The sequence below is a fragment of the Bombina bombina genome, chromosome 6, assembly GCF_027579735.1.
Source record: "Bombina bombina isolate aBomBom1 chromosome 6, aBomBom1.pri, whole genome shotgun sequence".
Lineage (NCBI taxonomy): Eukaryota > Metazoa > Chordata > Amphibia > Anura > Bombinatoridae > Bombina > Bombina bombina.
The window spans coordinates 684,275,777-684,295,383 of NC_069504.1; positions in this window are offsets into that span (position 1 = coordinate 684,275,777).

The following is a 19,607-nucleotide window of genomic DNA, read 5'->3' on the forward strand; positions in this document are numbered from 1 at the left end:
CATATAGTGAATTTTGAGACTTATTAAGTTTCTCCTTTTTACCATAGATCTTTAACTCTACACATCACAGAGTATTAAAGGTCACATGTTTTCACTTGATTCTTTTTATTCACAGACACACTGTCTTATATCCTTAGATCTCTTTAGCTGTTTTAGCGCTATCCCTTCATTCTTTACCAGTCATATGGTTTGGGTGAATATTTTGGAGGTTAGATCACCTATACGGGATTAGCTAATAAGAGACAAGAGTGTAGTATTTTTAAATAAGCTCCCCCCTTTCTTTTTATCACTTTGTTTCATACCTTGTCATTTTTTGAACCTACTACACTATGGACCCCTTCTCTTTGTATATTTTTTTATACATTTTCATTACAACTGATGAATTAAACTCCATCTAAAATATCAATAATATTCCGGATCTGTTTTTATAAAGGGGAGAGTTTACCATCACTTTAACCAGTGCTCAGAGGATGCAGTAATTGTAGCGTAAATTGCAACTTTCAACTTGTAAAATGAGCTCTTAACCTGACATATGCAAACACCCGCGATAAACCCCTTTTCGCTAGCTCATTATTTGGATAGTGGACCATTGTCCATTGAAAAACATTCATTATTCTGTAAGAGATCTATTCTGAAAAAAATAAATAAATAAGAAAGATGATGAATAACCTCTAAGTAAAAGGTATTGTTGGCCCACCAATAGTATGTCCCATGAAGACCAGGCATAGGGGCCTATTTATCAAGCTCCGAACGGAGCTTGTGGGCCTGTGTTTCTGGCGAGTCTTCAGACTTGCAAGAAACAGCAGTTATGAAGCAGCGATCTAAAGACCGCTGCTCCATAACCCTGTCCAACTGCTCTGATGAGGCGGACAGGAATCGGTGGAATTCAATCCGATCAAGTACGATCGGGTTGATTGACAACTCCCTGCTGGCGGCCGATTTGCTGCGAGTCAGCAGGGGGCGGCGTTGCACCAGCAGCTCTTGTGAGCTGCTGGTGCAATGTTAAATGCAGAGAGCGCATTGCTCTCGAGGTCTTGCGGACCTGATCTGCACTGTCGGATCAGGTCCGCAAGACCTTTGATAAATAGGCCCCATAGTATTAACATTTACCACTTCCTGAAAAATAGTTCTGACCTGCCTCCTTGTCTAGAGTCTCTGTCTATGGAGTCAAATCTTCAATCTCTGGACTGACAAAACCAAAAGGCCAACATCCTGCATTTAGACTAAAGGAGAGGAGAACACATTTATTTTTTAAATATACCTGATCTTGAGTAGAGGGAGTATAAAACTGTAACTCAAGAGTCTTAAAGCTGTTGCATTCTACAATCTGAATGGAGTTGAGTCATAATTTTCACAGATAAAATAAAACGTTCAAGCTGTAAGCTGCACATAGTAGCGGTCGAGGTGATTTATAAGACATCATTTAGTGAGCATAATCCAACACCACCTGCTTTTGCCCTTCTTTGACTAACAGCCTTATATTATTTGGCATTACTTGGACTTTGTGAACTTTGATATTATTTGGCCAATCGAGTATCGAATGTACATAATTCGCTGAATCGGAACTTTCATCATTTATCCTTACTTAGAACTTTCAGTTGATTCAGCATTTGTTTTAATATTGGTCATATCTGTCTATTTTATTTTTAACATATCACCGGTGGGATAATTTTTATGAATTGTATGTACTTTTAAATTGCTCAAATTGCATGAATTTTCTTTTATTTCTTTTATTTCCTTTATTCTATTTTCCATATGCTATTTTGATTATACATTGTTACATAATATGATGAATTGAGACATTGTTACATATTAAGGGGGGTATTTATCAAAGGACTGGTGGACCTGATCCGACAGTGCGGATCAGGTCCGCCAGACCTCGCTGAATGCGGAGAGCAATACACTCTCCATATTTAGCATCCTGTGAGCTGCTGGTGCAACGTCACCCCCTGCAGATTTGCGGCAAATCGGCCACCAGCAGGGGGGTGTCAATCAACTTGATCGTACTTGATTGGGTTGATTTTCGGCGATGTGTGTTCGCCTACTCAGAGCAGGCGGACAGGGTTATGGAGCAGTGGTCTTTAGACCACTGCTCCATAACCCTGTCCGCCTGCACATAACTGCTGTTTCTGGCGAGCCTACAGGCTCACCAAAAACACGGGCCCTCAAGCTCCATCCAGAGCTTGAAAAATGGGCCCCTAAGAGTTTTTTAACCTTTGCACATAGCACCAGCACTTTAATTGGATCCTTAATATTCTGCTTTTTAGCCAGGGACTTTTTTCTTTCTCAAAATAAAACGTTAATGCTGAATAAGGGTAATTTTAGAGAAAAATTGCTCTACAAGACCCTTTTGTTCTGGAAGATGAGGAGAATATCTTCTGAATGTATGATGAGAAGGGAACATTATTCAGCTTGAAGGAGACAATTGGGTTCCTAACCTTGGCGAAAACAAATAGCCTATCTACATTGGCTTTCCACTTCTGGCTGTTACATGATCAGAAAACTGTGGAAATGCAGAATCTGAGGTTTAATATAGATGTAGTATATATATCTCAGACAGAGAGTGATGTCATGTGAAAACTTGAGGGAGGAGCATCAGCTTGGATATTGAACTGAATCTCCTCCTCTGAGGAGCTTATACATTTCCACCACGTTTATTTGCTTGGTATGTGATTTCATATATCCTCTTTTTTTTCTTAAGAATTTGGGAGCTTTATATATGACACATGCGAGTCCTGCAAGATATAGCAGGTAAACACATTTAAAATAACAGACTATGGCAGAGCTTTCCAAACTTCTCATGTTGGTGACACACTTTTTAGACCTACATCATTTCGCGACACAGTAATTCAGTTGTACTAGCAAACAGGAGTTTAAACTAACTTGTTTTAAGAGATACGGACACATACATAAATTATATAATAAAGAAATGTATTTACTAGTAACAGTACAACAGTAACAGTGCAAGAATTAAAAAAAAAGTTTAATAACACCAATAGTTACTTATTTACTATTTTAATGGGATGAACACAGTTTCTGAATATTTGGTGGAATATTAGACACTCGCATTTTTAAGCTTCCCCTTCCTATCCATATATCAAGAGCAGGAACAGCAATGCACTACTGGGAGCTAGCTGCAAAAAAACCCCACTGACTTCAGCTCAGCGTTTAAGCTGCCGCCCTCGGAGCTCGGTGAGTCCGATTGATTACTGCCCACACTGCAAACACACTGCTGTCCCACTCACTGACTACACATGCAGCCATGATCCGATTGAGGAGACTACACGTGCTGTCAGGTGCCAATGTGCCATTAAAGCCACCAATGGGAATAGTTTCAGTTCCCACTGAGCTGCGCCTATAGGTTAAGATGATCTGTGACCCCCTAGGTATCAATCACGTGTCAACCATGTGATATGCGTAGCAGGCAGGTAGAAAGTCAGAAACCAATAAAAAAACATTTAAAAAAATTAAAATTTAAAAAAAATTGTGCTGAAGCAGGGACACACCTACACACTGCTGCCGACACACTAGTGTGTCCCGACACACAGTTTGGAAAGCACTGGACTATGGGCTAGATTACAAGTGGAGTGCAAATATTTTATCACAGTTGAGTTACAGTGTGGTCACAATATTATAAGCTATCACTGTTATACTTGACATTTTTATTTCAGGATTTAGGTAGAACATACAATTTTCCAGTTTACTTATATTATCAAATTTCCTTCATTGTTGAAGAAGCAGCAATTAACTACTGGTTTCTAGTTGAACACATGGGGTGAGCCAATGACAATTGGTATATATATATATATATATCCAGCCACCAATCAGCAGCTAGAACCTAGGTTATTTGCTGCTTCTGAGCTTATCTAGATAAACCTTTCAGGAAAGGATAACATGAGAAGGAAGCAAATTAAATAATAGAAGTATATTGGAAAGTTGTTTAAAATGTTATGCTCTGTCTAAATCATGAATGTCTAATTATGACTCTACTGTCCCTTTAAGCTAAAGTTTAATAAAAAATAACAACACATGTCAATGCTCATTATTATAAAAGACTATCAAAAAGGTCCCTTATTATAAGCCCCTCTTTAAAATAAAGCCCCATATGCATTTAAATGTCAGGTGATTACTGTAGTAATAATGATCACCTGGTGTGAATAAATGCTCATTAATGAATGTTTGAGCAGTTTAAAGTTTCATGATTCAGACATGATTCTATTGGGAAATTTACTTTCTCTTTGTATCTTTTGTTTAAACTTAGCTCATTTCTTTAAAAGCATACTGAGGTAGGTTCAGGGGAGTGCACATGGCTTGAGCACATTCAGCAGTATCTGGTACCTCTGAGCTGTGGTTCTGTTGCAATGAACAGTTGCTTGCATAGAAACTAGACCTTTTTGTCATGTTAGGTCAATAACTGTGGCTTTAAAGGGACAATAGAGTAAAATGTAATTTGTATAATTTAGATAGAACATGCAATTTTAAACAACTTTCCATTTGAATTGTGTTATAAAATGTGCTTTATTCTTTTAGTATTCTTTGTTGAAGGATCGGCTTAGAAGCAGCAATGCATTACTGGGAGCTTGCTGTACACATCTGGCGATTGAGTAACAAGAGGTATAAATGTGCAGCCACCAATCACCAGCTAGCTACAAGCAGTGCAGTACAGCTTCTGAGCCAACTTAGGCATTCTCTTCAACAAATAATACCAAGGGAACAAAGCAAATTGGATAAAAGAAGTAGATTGAAAAGTTGTTTAAAATTCTATTCTCTATCTAAATCATGAAAGTCTATTTTTTACTACATGTAGTTTGCATGTAATATTATCAGATTTGTTTGTTTGTTTGTTTGTTTATTAATCTATATTGAAAAAGTCTTCCCCTTCAGTTATTCCTCAGATTGTGAAGAAGTCTCATATTTTGAGAGCTGTAAGCAGTCTTGGGAAATTACTTCAGAGACTAGGGTGCCGATTTATGAAAGTGCGAGCGGATATGATGCAATGTAGCATATCATGTCCGGGCCACATCGATAAATGCCGCCAGCATACGCTGTCGGTATTTATCATTGCAAAAGCAGTTCTTGTGAACTGCTTGTGCAATGCCGCCCCCTGCAGATTTGTGGCCAATCGGCCGCTAGCAGGGGGTGTCAATCAGCCCGATCGTATAGCATCGGGCGGATTGATGTCCGCAGCCTCAGAGCAGGCGGACAAGTTATAAGAGCAGCGGTCTTTAGACCGCTGCTTGATAACTGCTGTTTTGCGCGAGCCTTCAGGAAACAGAGGCATCAAGCTTAGACTGACCATATTGCCGCTTTAAAAAGGGACACATATGAAAAATACATATGTCAGGGCTGTTTTCAGGGCTGTTTAAAGAAATGTTTTGTATAAGAACCCTCACATATGTATTTTTCATATGTGTTCCTTCTTAAAGCGGCAATATGGTTAGCCTAATCAAGCTCCATTTGGACCTTGATAATTCGGGCCCTAGGTATACATGACCCAATTTAGTATTGCTAACTTTTCTTTTTTCTTAAATTTATGCCATACGTATAATCATGATAGGTTTAACTGCCAATTGGTCCTTTGGTCTGTCTCTTATTTACATCCTTGCACATTTTTTTATATTTTATTTGTCTTGTGGTATTTTTCTCACTATTTATGGTCTCTTTATCATTACATGCCATTTTTCTCAGCCCTGTACAGAGATTATCAAGAAAAATACAGTTATTTATATATCTGACAGCACCATTGGGAAATATCTTTGACACATGACTATTGGATGAACTCAACATTTTTTCTATTGCTATATATAATTACTTCAATCTATGATTTTTAGAGGTTTTAATTGCTTGCCCAAGAATCTATAGTCAATAGTTATTTTCTCTCTCCTCATTCATCAGTGCTTTTATTATACACCAGGATTGTGTCTTCTCTTTAATATGGCAAAGAAAGCGTTGGCAACGTAAGAGTCAGCTGGCAAGGCAAGATACAAATTTGAGGGAATTCTTAGGAGAATAAATACAGATTTGTGTCATCAGCAATAGTTTATAGCCTGCTACGTATTATTATACCTCAATCTTTTCTTTTCTTCTTTTTTTGGCTAGAATATATGATAACAGATAAATCATAGCAGCAAGATTTTAGCATTTCTTTGAAGATAGATGATGATAACTTTCTTTTATTTCATCTGAAATACAATAAACTCCAAATTATATAGTTTTAGGAATTCATTGATGTTTCTGTAAAGGGACAATTAAGTCAAAATGAAACGTTTATGATTCAGATAGAGCATGTCATTTTAAACAACTTTCCAATTTACTTCTATGATCAAATTTGCTTTGGTCTCTTGGTATTCTTTGTTGAAGACTAGAGCTTAGGAGTGTGCATGTGTCCATAGCAATCTTCTTCAGTAGTGTTTGTAATTATGGATAACATTGCTATAAATATTGTTGTAAACACTGCTGCCAGGTGGTGCGAGACACTTGCATGCTCCTGAGCTCACCTAAGATTACTCATTAACAAAGGATACCAAGAGAACTGAGCAAAATTGATAATAGAGTTATATTCATATAATTTAAATGTCATCAGTTGTATGACTGCATCTCTTTATATTTTACAACAGCAGATGTAGTGCTGATTATTACTGTAATGTTATAAAGTTTTTTTTCTTAATGTTGCCATTTCAGGTGTTTTGCGTTTCTCTGTAGACTGTGTCTTGGGTTGTGAGTCAGGTGTAGGGGGATGTGCCTATCTGATAAAGCACAGCAAGAGAGAGTTGTAAACCTTTATTTTCTTCTTACATAATGCACCATGGACAAAGTCAGAAGGGTTTGTCAGTACAAAAAAGGCCATGATCACAGTATCACTGAGTAATAAACCCCCTGCCCTCCTTCTTCCTCTGTAATTTTCTCTCTCTTTTCTCACTTGTTTTCATGTGAAAGTTATTCTCCTCTCTTTGGTCCTTCTTCTTCCAGTTATCATAATACATGTAGCCTATCTCCCTAACTTTTCTCCTGGCCTAATTTTTTTCTATTCCTACCATGTGTTTGAATTATCCTATTCCATGTATCTTCTGGGTCCTTCTTCACTACAAAAGCAGGCGGTCTGGCACAATTTTCCGTTTCCTGCTTCTGTATTGTTAATATGGGCAGTTCAGTTGTATGAGGGGCAGAACCACTATACTCCTGATGGATGCTCGAAGTGATGAGTGGATGATCTGTGAAATGTGTAGCTATTGGTTGTCTGTGTAAGCGGAGTACACCCTTTATGACTTCATAGGTTTTGATTGGTGTAGGCAGAAAAATTGAGATAGTAGTGTTTACATTCTTAAGATGGCAGAAAAGCAACACCATTACGATCAATACTTGTGAATATTGTTTATAAGAACTTAGGTTTGTGAAAGATTTTATTATGATTCATTTTTTATAATACAATATAATATGCTGCCCCCTGCAGATTTGCGGCCAATCAGCCACTAGCAGGGGGTGTCAATCAGCCCGATCATATATGAGAATCGGGTGGATTGATGTCCGCAGCCTCAGAGCAGTTATGGAGCAGCGGTCTTTAGAAACAAAGGGGAACAGGGCCATTTGGCCCTTGTTAAATTGACCCCTATGCCTTTGTTCCATCCACCTGCACAGGGAATTGTGAAATTTGGAGATTCAAAACACATCTCCTTGGAGTCCCATTTAGGGGGAGTTTATTTAATGTGAACACCTGTTTGAGATTACTATGCCATATGAAACGACGTTGCACACAGAGAAACGTGTTGCATTTCACTGCTGTCTTCTTGTAAGATGCCAGAGTGTTCATTTTTAAAAAAAAAACAATTTATATACTTTTTAATAAATTACTTTAATATTGGACCGTGTTCCTGATTGCTACTGAACCACACAGCCCAGTACTTGGGATCTTGGAGTTGCCGGAGAGACAGTATGGGGAACCACTTCTAATTGTTCAGACTGCTTCCACCAGCACATAAGTGTACTCCTGCTCTTGTGACTAGTCATTTTGTTGTTTGTTTATCATTGGATCGTTTATAGTTCACATGATGCGGGACCTCCTTTGTGTTTCCTTTTAGGATCCATCTGTTTGTACAGCACCCAGATATTTAGTAGTGTCTAGCTCAGGCATACCAGTCATTTTCTAAAGGTAAGGGTATATGAATAACATGTCCAATGTGCATAAAGACATGTTGTTGAGAAACTTAATGGAAGGGCCTTTATCAGTCTCTCTGGGGGGTGACATTTCTTTAGCTGGGCTGCAGGCATCCAGAGTAAAGTCCTGTGATGCCCCAATCTAATACATCCTTTACATCCAATTCCAGCTCAACATTGCCTTCCACGTTGACAAATAAAGAGGCTTCTGTGATGGCACTGGTGTAAAGGTCTTTGGTATGGCATTAAGGTGACAAGTGGGATATTTTGCAATGGCGCTATCAGCTTCTTCTTAATTGGAGATTGTTTTAAGGGTATGAAAGAAAAGAGCCAGCGCAAGATTTTAAGATGCTGCACAAACATGCTGACCATCATGATTCTAGAGTAATAATTGTTTACAATATTTCCAGGACCAGAGAGTGTAGTTCCTTCTGCAGTTATCACTATTCCAGTGCTCGCTATTGTTTGACCAATGCCACTTCATGCTTATCTGCAGCCTAAAGTAGAAAGGGAAATCAAAGAAAGGCACTATGTAAACATAATTGAGCTACAGCAAATGGTATATTAGGATAAGGAATGTCAAACGACAGTATTGTGGAGAAACAGACCAGACCAAATGCCCCAGTAAGTTACTGGAAGTAGTGTTTTAGGGTTTTGTCTTCTGCTGTTTTGAAGTACACCCACAACACACACTGAACATGCTCAATGACATTGATAACATAGAAGAGATCCATAATAATTCAGATTCAGACATAATCTCAAAGTTAATCTCATGTTGTACTTTGGTATGAAGGACAATATGCAAAAATATTTTAGAACATTTAATTTCTGTAATTTCATATAATTGGTAGATTTTTTTATTCAATAGTATTTTCTCTTTAGGTCTCACTGTAAGTTTTTGCAAACCCAATAACTGTTACTTAATTTACCCAAGACTGAAGAAAGTTTCAAGGACAAATACTTTTTTTAATAAACTGATTTCTTACCCATACTGCTTAATTTTGGGCCAGATTAATAGTGGAGCATTATTTAACACTCCTGCGCAAGTGTTAACTGCTCTAGCAGTAAGCATTTTGCGCGTGTCGGCTTGCGTTTGTATGATAAGTTGAAAGTAAACTGTTTTCGCAAAAAGCCGAAAGCTATGTGCAGAACATTGGAATGTGAAATATTTACAGGAAATACATAGTTAAAACCTTTATCAAAAATGAATATTGCATAAATATATTTTATACATTTTCCTCTATTTAACTGCAAAGGGCTCTAATGCCCTTATATGTATGTCTATATATGTGTACATATATATTTATGTGTTCATCTGTGTATATATGTCTGTAAATATATATATATATACACACATAAAAATATATGCACACATATATAGACACGAACACAGACACACACACACACACACACACACACATATATATATATATATACACATACATATACATCTTTAGAGATGTATGTGTACAGTGTTTGTATCTCTATGTTGTTAAAGTCCTTTGCCTGCCTTTTTTTCCTAACACCTGAGACCTCATATCCTTGAACCCTTAAAACTTTTTTGTGCAATATTTTTTTTAAAATAATTTTTATTACATAGTGTTATTATGAGTGTAACTGTACTTTCTTATGTATTTTTGATGTGTTTTGTGACACGTATTAGTTTTGCAAAACAGTTAACCAGAACTCTGAGGACAAAGTAGTTATTCTAGCGTAAATTGCGATTGAGCTCAAGTGATCTCGTTTACACTTGAATTGTTATACGAGCACAAAACCAGAGGCATCTAAAAAACCTCTCTATACCCCTTATCGATCACGGGTAGCTACTAGCGCTCCACTCGCAATCTGGCCCTTTGTATTTTTATTAATTATATATACAATATTAAATAAAGCTTTCACTAGTATTGGTTTATTTTGTAATCAGATTATTCACTACCACAGATGACATACTAACAAGATAAAAATTTCAATTTTCTATGTGTAGGAACAATTATAACAAATTAATAACTACAACAATATTAGTATATTCTACCAACTCATCTTGTGTAGGCTGAAATAATAATTCTATAATTAGATTTGGTTTTCTTTAGAAATTTTAAATAAATTCCTGTGAAGTATAAGCATATTTTCATGCAGGGCTGGCACTTTATATGGATGCTTTCAAAAGGGGAAAATATGGATGCATTAAACCTTCTATTGAAGTGCTATTATGTGAAACACAGTAGGCACCATGAATTAAAAGTCAGCTACTTTGTACTTTAGTAATAATCTCAGTTTCCACTGCAGTATAGGAATCAGTTATTAAATAATAATAAAAAACCCTTAAGGAGACTTAAAACAGAAATGTGGCCATTGGGGTTATATCATTTTTTTTTTTTTTAAAGCATTTCATTGTATCTTGTGATGGGGATTGTGTGAGGGTTAATTAAGTGTAAGGGATAACTGAAATGGGTGGTCATCTTATGAAGATTAAAGAGACATGAAACCAACATTTTTTCTTTCGTGATTCACATAGAGCATACAATTTTAAACAACTTTATAATTTACTTCTACTCTTAAATTTTCTTCATTCTGTTTGTATCTGTTGTTGAAAAACAGCCATTTAAGCTCAGGAGCGTGCACGTGTCTGGAGCACTATATGTCAGTGGTTTTGCAAGAATGTTATCTATTTGCAAGAACGCTAGACTGCAGCACTATTTCCTGCCATGCAGTGCTCCGGACACCTACTGTATGTACTGCATCTCTTCAACCAAGAACAACATGGGAACAAAGCAAATTTGATAATAGCAGTAAATTGGAAACTTTTTTTTTAAACTTTATTGCTGCATGAATCACAAAATAATTTTTTGGGGTTTCATATTCTGTACCTTTAATTTGTGATAATACTGTAAATTATTGTGGCCTCTATCAGCACATCAGGGTGCTGCCACTATATGTGAGTACCCTGTACATTCATACTATTGCTGAAGGTGGGGAAACTATTGATGCACACATGAGGCGCCCTCTTTGTTTGTTTGTATTTCAAGAAGTTTGATATCTAGATTTGGAGTTTTGAAGAGGAGCTGCCTCCCTACATATGCACTGCATGAGACTTTGTGATTTTTTTCATCACCCATTACCCTCTGCACTTAACCACTTTTGTTGGACATTATTTGGCTAAGGATCGAACATATTTTATATCCATATTATATTATACACTTGTATGCCATTATTGGAGCCTAGATTTTTGTAAGCTAGGTGGTTTTAAATTATAGCGCCACCTTGTGATTCTATAGATCAGATTATTCTATTCAAAAATTATTTTCATATTGCTATCTCCTTCCTTCACAAACTAACAAGTTTTACATATCTGTCTCCTACATTTGTAAAAACCCAGCACGTATTTGTTCTCCTAGATAGATCTGAGCGAGAAACATAATTAGCTATGGATTTACCTTTTTTAGAAACAAATTCACATACTTCATGAACAATGGACTTGAGTACTGGATCTATATATAATATCGGTATAGATTCTTTAAATATATTACATATTCCATTGTACTCCTAAGCTGCAAGTGAACACAAATTTAGGCCTGTTTTGTCTTGTATTCAAAAAGTTAGATTCATATAGAAGTAGTTTCTCTCTGGGTATACTTTCTACTTCTCGTTGAGCTTCACGTGGAGTAACAACAACATACCCTCTGTTTTAAGTCATCTAGTAATTTTATCTGCTTGTTCTAGATATTCCTCCTGATTAGTAAAATTCCATTTAGCCTTAATATATTGTACTTTATGTATACTGCGTAATGTATGTTGTAGATGGAAGGAACTAAAATCAAGGATTGTGTTACCCGCTGTAGGTTTTTCGATATAAACTTGTTTCTATCGATCCCTTCTCAAGATTGCTGCTGATCATAAGATCTAAAAAGTTAATTTCGCTCTCATTCTGTTCACCCATCAAAATTATCCCACACTTATTCTGGTTAAGATATTGACAAAAAAGTTTAGTGGTCTCTTCATTACTATCCAGAATTAAAAACAAATCATCTATATATCTAACATATTGGATAATACAGGATCGGTAGGGGTTTCCATCTCCATAGTTGTCAAACTGCTCCCACCACCTATAAAAAGGTTGGCTTAACAGGGGACAAACTTGGACCCCATAGCAGCTCCACGTCTTTGGAGATAGAAATTTCCATCAAATATAAAAAAGTTATGAATTAGCAAATACTCAATAGATCTCAAAATTAATTGTTTTGTGGCTGTCTCATAGTTGCTATAATGATCCAGAAAATACTCAATAACTTGTAATCCCTTATTATGTTACATCTAACTTTTACTATAAGTAACAACCTGCCTGTGATGTTAGGTGCTTTGGACCAGATATTGAAGTATGATTAATCACTCCAGAGAATGTTTCCACTGCTCCAGATTCCAGTGGTAGCGTGTATACATAACTCCAACTGACACTTGGCATTGAGCACTGAGCAAGAGGTTTGTGTACAGCTGCTCAGAAACCCATTTCATGAAACTCATGATACACAGTTCTTGTGCTGATGTTACTTACAGAGGCAGTTTGGCAATCTGCACTGAGTGAGTGCAACAAATTATAGGCAATTTTTATGCAATACTCGCTTCAGCACTTAGCAGACCCACCCTTAGTTGTTACTACTGGATACTTCCACTTCACAAAAATAGCACTTACATTTGGCCGGAGCCGGTCTAGTAGGACAGAAATTTCACAAACTGACCTGTGCTAAAGGTGGGTGATATCCTATGGCAATGCCCATTTTAAAGTCACTAGCACTTCTATCTATCTATCTATCTATCTATCTATCTATCTATCTATCTATCTATCTATTTAGTGAAGTGGGTATTTGTGATAAGGATGTTCATTTTAGAGTTACATTTAAGATTTAGTTTTTTTTTTTTGCATTGGTATAGATTGTGCTGGGGGCTGTATGAGCTTCAGGAATATGGATGCTTGCACAGGGAGATATTACAATTAGGGTTAATGGCTTATAACACTGGCAACTATGTATTATAGGTATCACTGATATAGCAGATAGAATGAGAAGCTCAAAGTGACCAACAGTAAGTGGTCACTATTTTTTACTGACCAGCATATAGATTTTTGACTAAATAACAGTATATTGTGTTTTATCAACCGAGCCTTTACTAGAATTCTGCTGTTACCAGGATGTTTCAAATACCTCCATAATAGCAACTTGCAACTTAATTTCCACTGTACCAAGTCAATCCAATTAAGATAACATGTTTTAAATGCCAGTCTAGTAATTGTTTTTGCAATTTGAAAATAATTGGAAAAATACATTATTATATTCTTGTCAAAATGCTAAGAAATTGTATGTCTCTTAATAAATGAGGAGCTAACAAATGACTTAATTACCAGTTCAAAGCTTTCATTGTGACAAATTAACTGTGTGTTATTTTCCTTTCAAATAATTTTAAAATGTAACATAGGGCAGGTAAGAATCTACTGGTTTTATCACAAAGAAATGTATTAGCAGTAATGAGCACTACTTAAATAATCTTAACGTCTATAATGATATTTATATTTTTCATGATTTTAGGTCTTGATAAATGAATGATTAAAAAGCAAAATTTATGCTTACCTGATTCATGATGATGAGAGTCTACGAGTCATCAAGTGTGATGAAATTCCGCTCTGGACCACTAGAAGGAGGCAAAAGACACCCCAGCATGCATAGCTTTAAATCCCTCACAATTACCATGATCTTCAGTCCTACATATAGCCAAGTAGATGAGGAAAGAAGAAAAGGAGAAAGATAAAGTGGTGCAAAGTACTGCCATTACCTGAACAAAGAGAAAGGAAGGGGTTTGTGAACTCTCACCATCATTAAATAAATGAATTTATGAGGTAAGCATACATTTTTTTTTCTTTTCTTAGATGATGAGAGTCCATGAGTCACCACGTGTGGGAATCAATACCCAGACAATTCATGAAACCACCATAAAATATGGTGGGACAAACAGTGAAGACAGGACGTTTGTGAATAGGCATTATGACCCAAAGAACTTTCCTGTCAAAAGTAGCTTTAGAAGAAGCATACACATTAAAGTGATAAAACTTTGAAAAAGGGTGTAAATAAGACCACGTAGCTGCCTTACAAATCTGACTATTAGAAGCTTCATTACAAAAGACCCAAGAAGAAGTAACTGCCCTAGTGGAATGAGCAATAAAGTGTTCACGGGGAGTTTTGACCAAATAAGCTTGGCAAATTAAAGCTTTAAGCCAAGTTGCTAAAGTAACAGCCATAGATTTCTGACCTTTGCGAGGCCCAAATATTTTCTGGCTTCTACATATTCATTTACGGCTATTATTACATTTGCTTCATTATCTTGTTATCGTTTGCTGAAGGGACAGCATTGCACTACTGGCAGCTAGCTCAACACCTATTTTTAGTTAATCACAATAGACAAATATGTGCAGGCACCAATCAGCAACTAGCTCCCATGGTGTAGGATATGTGCGTAATCTTTTTTAACAAGGCGTACCAAGAGAATGAAGCACATTTGAAAATAGAAGTGCATTTAAAAGTATATTAAAATAACATGCTCTATCTAAATCATGCAAGCTTAATGTTGACTTTCCTATCCCTTTAAGCATTTAATTGCCATGTCATGAGTTTTAATATCTGCAAACCAAATCCTACAAGCCATGCCAGAGCAATCAAAACTGTTGAGGCTTGTTCCTGCTTAATTCTAGCTTTCCATCTGGATAGCAACACAAATGAAGGAAACATGTAAATCAGGTTGAATGACCAGGGAACCACTAGGGCAGTGTTTCTCAACTCCAGTCCTTAACAGGCCAGATTTTTATTATATCTTAACTAAAGCACAGTTGAAATAATCATCTGAAGTGTGAGAGCGGGCTAGTAACCATGGTTACTGATCATCTGGGACCTGATAAAATACTAAGGAAGTTTGTGTACAGTTTAGAAGTAACTATGCAAACTATGCTAAATTTAAGGCAACAGTAACCTTAAAAAATCAAAGTTTATAAAAAAAGTGGCCAATAGTGCTATAAATTAATAAAATAAGGTGTATGGTTTACAAATATATATCAACAGACTATGTGAAGCAAGTAAACATGTTCATACTAATAGCTAACCTGCTAACCTCAGCCACAGCAACTTGATTCTAGTAAATGAGCTCATCCTAAGCAGTGCGAACACAATGCCAAGGATCTTAATCTGCAACAGCATCTACAACCCAAGAGGTTGGTGGACAAGTTCACATTTCACCTGGGGAGGGCTGTGGATCCACAAGGAGCAGCTCACTGTAGACAAGGGGATTGGTGAACAAGTCCACATTTTACTTGGGAAGACTGTGACATTTCCCACTGAAAAAAGACCTTTTACTGCCATGCTGTCTCTCTGAATGACTGGTAACTGCGAGGACGAACTGGACTTTGGAGAATTCCCTTTCAATGATGAGTAGATCTGCACTACACTTTTACCATACTCCTCATCAAGGAGGCAAAAGAAAATGATTGAAGATCATGGGAAGTGTGAGGGGTTTAAAGCTCTGATGTGTTGTAATGTCTTTTGCCTTCCCACACCTGATGGCTTATGGACTCTCAGCATCTGATAATAGAAAAGTTTGGAAATTGAGCTATTTTGGCGCAGGTAATTTAAACTTTGGAATTCCCATTACTGCAGCATTAAAAATCAATGGACTAGATTTATAGATTAATGTGAGGATTATTAAATTAATTGAGCATTGATTCACCTTTCTATTTACCATAAATTATTTAGTGCGTGTTTGTGCCATTAAATAGAAATTAAACAATAAATGCATGTTAAGCATAGTATTTAGGTTAACCTCAAGTTCTGGATGCCTTTATTTTGAAATCTAGCATTCACTGAATTACATTCCTGACATTTCTTTGCATATATGCAGTGATGCTCATTCAGATATCTGCAGTGAAACCTAGGTTTCAAAATGGTGGCACCCATAATTTGAGGGAGGTGCATGAAATGTATTAAGCATTTAATTTCCCTTTAACATGTATAGCTGTGATAGGTTATATATGATATCCTGTAAACTAAATGTGATCTTTTAGCAATGCTGAAAAGCAATAATTACAACTGCAACACTTTAGAAACACACTTGCAAAAGAGTTTGTGCCAATGGGGCCTATTTATCAAATGTCTTGCGGACCTGATCCAACAGTGCGGATCAGGTCCACAAGACATCACTGAATGCGGAGAGCAATACGCTCTCCGTATTCAGCATTGCAGCAGCAGCTCACAAGAGCTGCTGGTGCAACGCCTCCCCCTGCAGACTCGCGGCCAATGGGCCGCCAGTAGGGAGGTGTCAATCAACCCGATCATACTCGATCGGGTTGAATTCCGGCAATTCCTGTCCGCCTGCTCAGAGCAGGCGGATAGGGTTATGGAGCAGCGGTCTTTAGACCGCTGCTTCATAACTGCTGTTTCTGGCGAGTCTAAAGACTCGCCAGAAACACGGGCCCACAAGCTCCGTTCTGAGCTTGATAAATGGGCCCCCATGTTTCTAATTGTGAAATATTTGCACTTCTTTTTTGTTATAGTAAAGTAGTCATGCTGGATACAACACAAGGGAACTTGATGATCATGTCAAATGAGGGGTTGACCTTGGGCATTCTATGGTGTTTTAGAGGTGTGGTTGGATTTATCAGCTACCCAAAGGGCTCCATTTATCAAAGTGTCAACCTGGTAATATTCGCTGGGTTAGTGATGGTAAACTTTAGCTTATTAAATGCCATATATGTAATCTTTGCCATTAAAAAGTATATGTGTACCTTTTTTTTTTAAATCTATCCGTGCAAAAGGTTAAATTTGTGCCTATAGTAATGCTAATAACAGAATGTTATGCTGGCCCATTTGAATTAACTCTCTTTTTTTTTCTTAAATGACATTTACAATAAAGATCCAATCAGTGTGTGTGTCATATGACACTCTTGAAGTCCAGCCCTTTGAAAGCCCTTAGGAAGTCTATGTAGAGAGTGGGTGGGACAGCTTTCTATGTCACAGCCCAGCAAAAAGAGGAAATAAAGGGGGCAGAGGGCAGAGGATACCAAGTTGAATTCTAAATCTTGTATTATAAAATATATATACACTTTAAAAAAAAAATATTTGGGCAGATTAAAATCCTTACACTCAAACAACAGCGATTTGAGCTACATTTGGCAATGTTGACACTATAACTTAGGGGGGTAAATTTTGCATGTTATTTGATGTATATGTTCAGCAATTTAACAGTTTAATTTTTACTAAATAAAGTCCTTAGGCCCAGCATGTGGAATTCATAAAGATGTAATTGCCCTTGAGAAGTATCTTGTTTTTTTTCCGTTTTATTATTTCAAAAAGCTGACAAGATTGTTTTGTTTTTCTTTTATTTCTCGTTAGCATTTTTACAGTTTTCTATGTTAGTGTGGACTGTTTAATAACGTTTTTTAAAAAAATAATGTTTTTTGGTCTGTAATGTTTAGAATTAGTTTTTGGGATGCTGGTATCCACCACAGTGGAACTGGTCCTGTGTACAGAGCGGTTAAAGGTTAGAAGATAGATGCTGCTCCCTTAATTATAAAAGTGAGTGACTAGCAACTAGTGCATGTGATGGGGGAAGGGTATAAATCTTTAAAGAAATACAGATTTTTCAAGTTGTAATGTTGTGACAAGATTTTACATCAGATATTTGTTTCATGAAGGGGTTGTATGGAATCTAGGCCAATAAATCAAATTTGATGTTGAAGCCTGAACCTGGAAAAAGTTACCATGTAATTTGTAAAAAAATATTATATTATCAGTGACAGTAAAGTCATTATATTCAGAGGTATACTACAGTCTCTCAAGAGGTCCTAAGGTACTAAAATAAAGCTATGGTGACACATATTAATGCCAATAATTATGTGAATCCACAATATTATTATTTTTTTTTCTGGGGAAGGGAAAGTATATTTATAAAGTATATTTACAGTTTTACAGCATTTTATAAGTTGAATAGACCCCATACTGATCTCAGTAAAGGAGGTAAATACATATCCCATGGGTGTGTCCATTGGCTGCTCTGAAATAGCAAAATCTTGGAACATTTGCTAACAAAATGACTGTTTTATTTACATTTTTACACAGATCTTTTGCACTGTATTATTTAAATTCCAGATACCGCCGTTTTTAATTTGATGGTTCATGGATTAAACTCTTTTGTTCACCTACACTTATGAATGAAGGGTCCCATGAGTGTATGGTTTAGGTTTTTTTTTCAGGAAAGAAAGACTTATTAAGCTCCCTCCACATTTAATTGCTGTATGATGCTTTGAAAAAATTTTTTTCACATCAACCACATGATATCTGATTTTTGGCTCTCCTCTTAGAAGAGACTTTTTTTTCATTTTAATGAATGTTCTTATGAATAAGGATTTATTTGTAAGCCACCAGAATAGTTTAGGTTTGAAACCTACAACATTTATTGCAATTATCTTGATATATCTGTGAAAATGCAAAAAACACCCTGGGAATGTTATATGAATGCAAAACATAAGACAAATGAGCACTCAATCAGGGAAAAAGCTAATAACTTGCTCTGTGACTGTTAACAACCCAAGGAGCAGCCTCTTTTACCTAAAAAATGCACCTTTCTAAATAGGAGTTCTGAAATACCCACAATCCCACTTTGAGTGGGAGGCATAACAAAACTAGATGAATGTCATATAAGTCACACACACTCAATCCACACTATCTGAATAATATTTTAAGTCACTGCTCTATACAAATGATTTACAATGCATTTTTCTGGTGATATAATCTCTTTAAGGCTCTTGCCTTCCAGTCAGAACTCTCTAAATATCCCTGGCTTCTCTATGAATGTTTATTTATGTTACTTATTTATCTAGATATGAATTTCAAATTGACTCCTCAAAGCTTTTTTGCTTTTGTAATACATGAAATGAAAGTTTTTATCTGAATAGCTACAATTTCAACATAAATACCTTGAAAAATAAAGGCTAATATTTTAGTTAATGTAGTGTTTTAGAGAGACATTAAGTTTGCTTTTACATTATTGAAAGATATGAGTGTCAATCTCCTTTTATTAGAAATCTGAAACATCTTTTCTGAATTGGCCTTCTAAGAAATATTTTCATATATCAAGAAAGATAAAGTGGCTGTAGTTTAAATTGAATCCAGACTATTTATTTTCTTTGAAGGCCTTTCAGCAAGTAAAGTTAATGTTTTGGCAATACAAGAAATGAAAATTGTCCACCATATTTATATTTTGATAAGCTATTACTTTACCGTTCAGAAAGTGTGTGTATGTTTCTTTTACATTAGAATAAGGTTGGTAATGGTTCTGAATGCAAGGTATCTCTTCAGCTTTCAATGTGTAAATTGGGATTTAATAGTTTAGAAAGCAACCTCACACTCTAATGGATTAGAATAGACTCC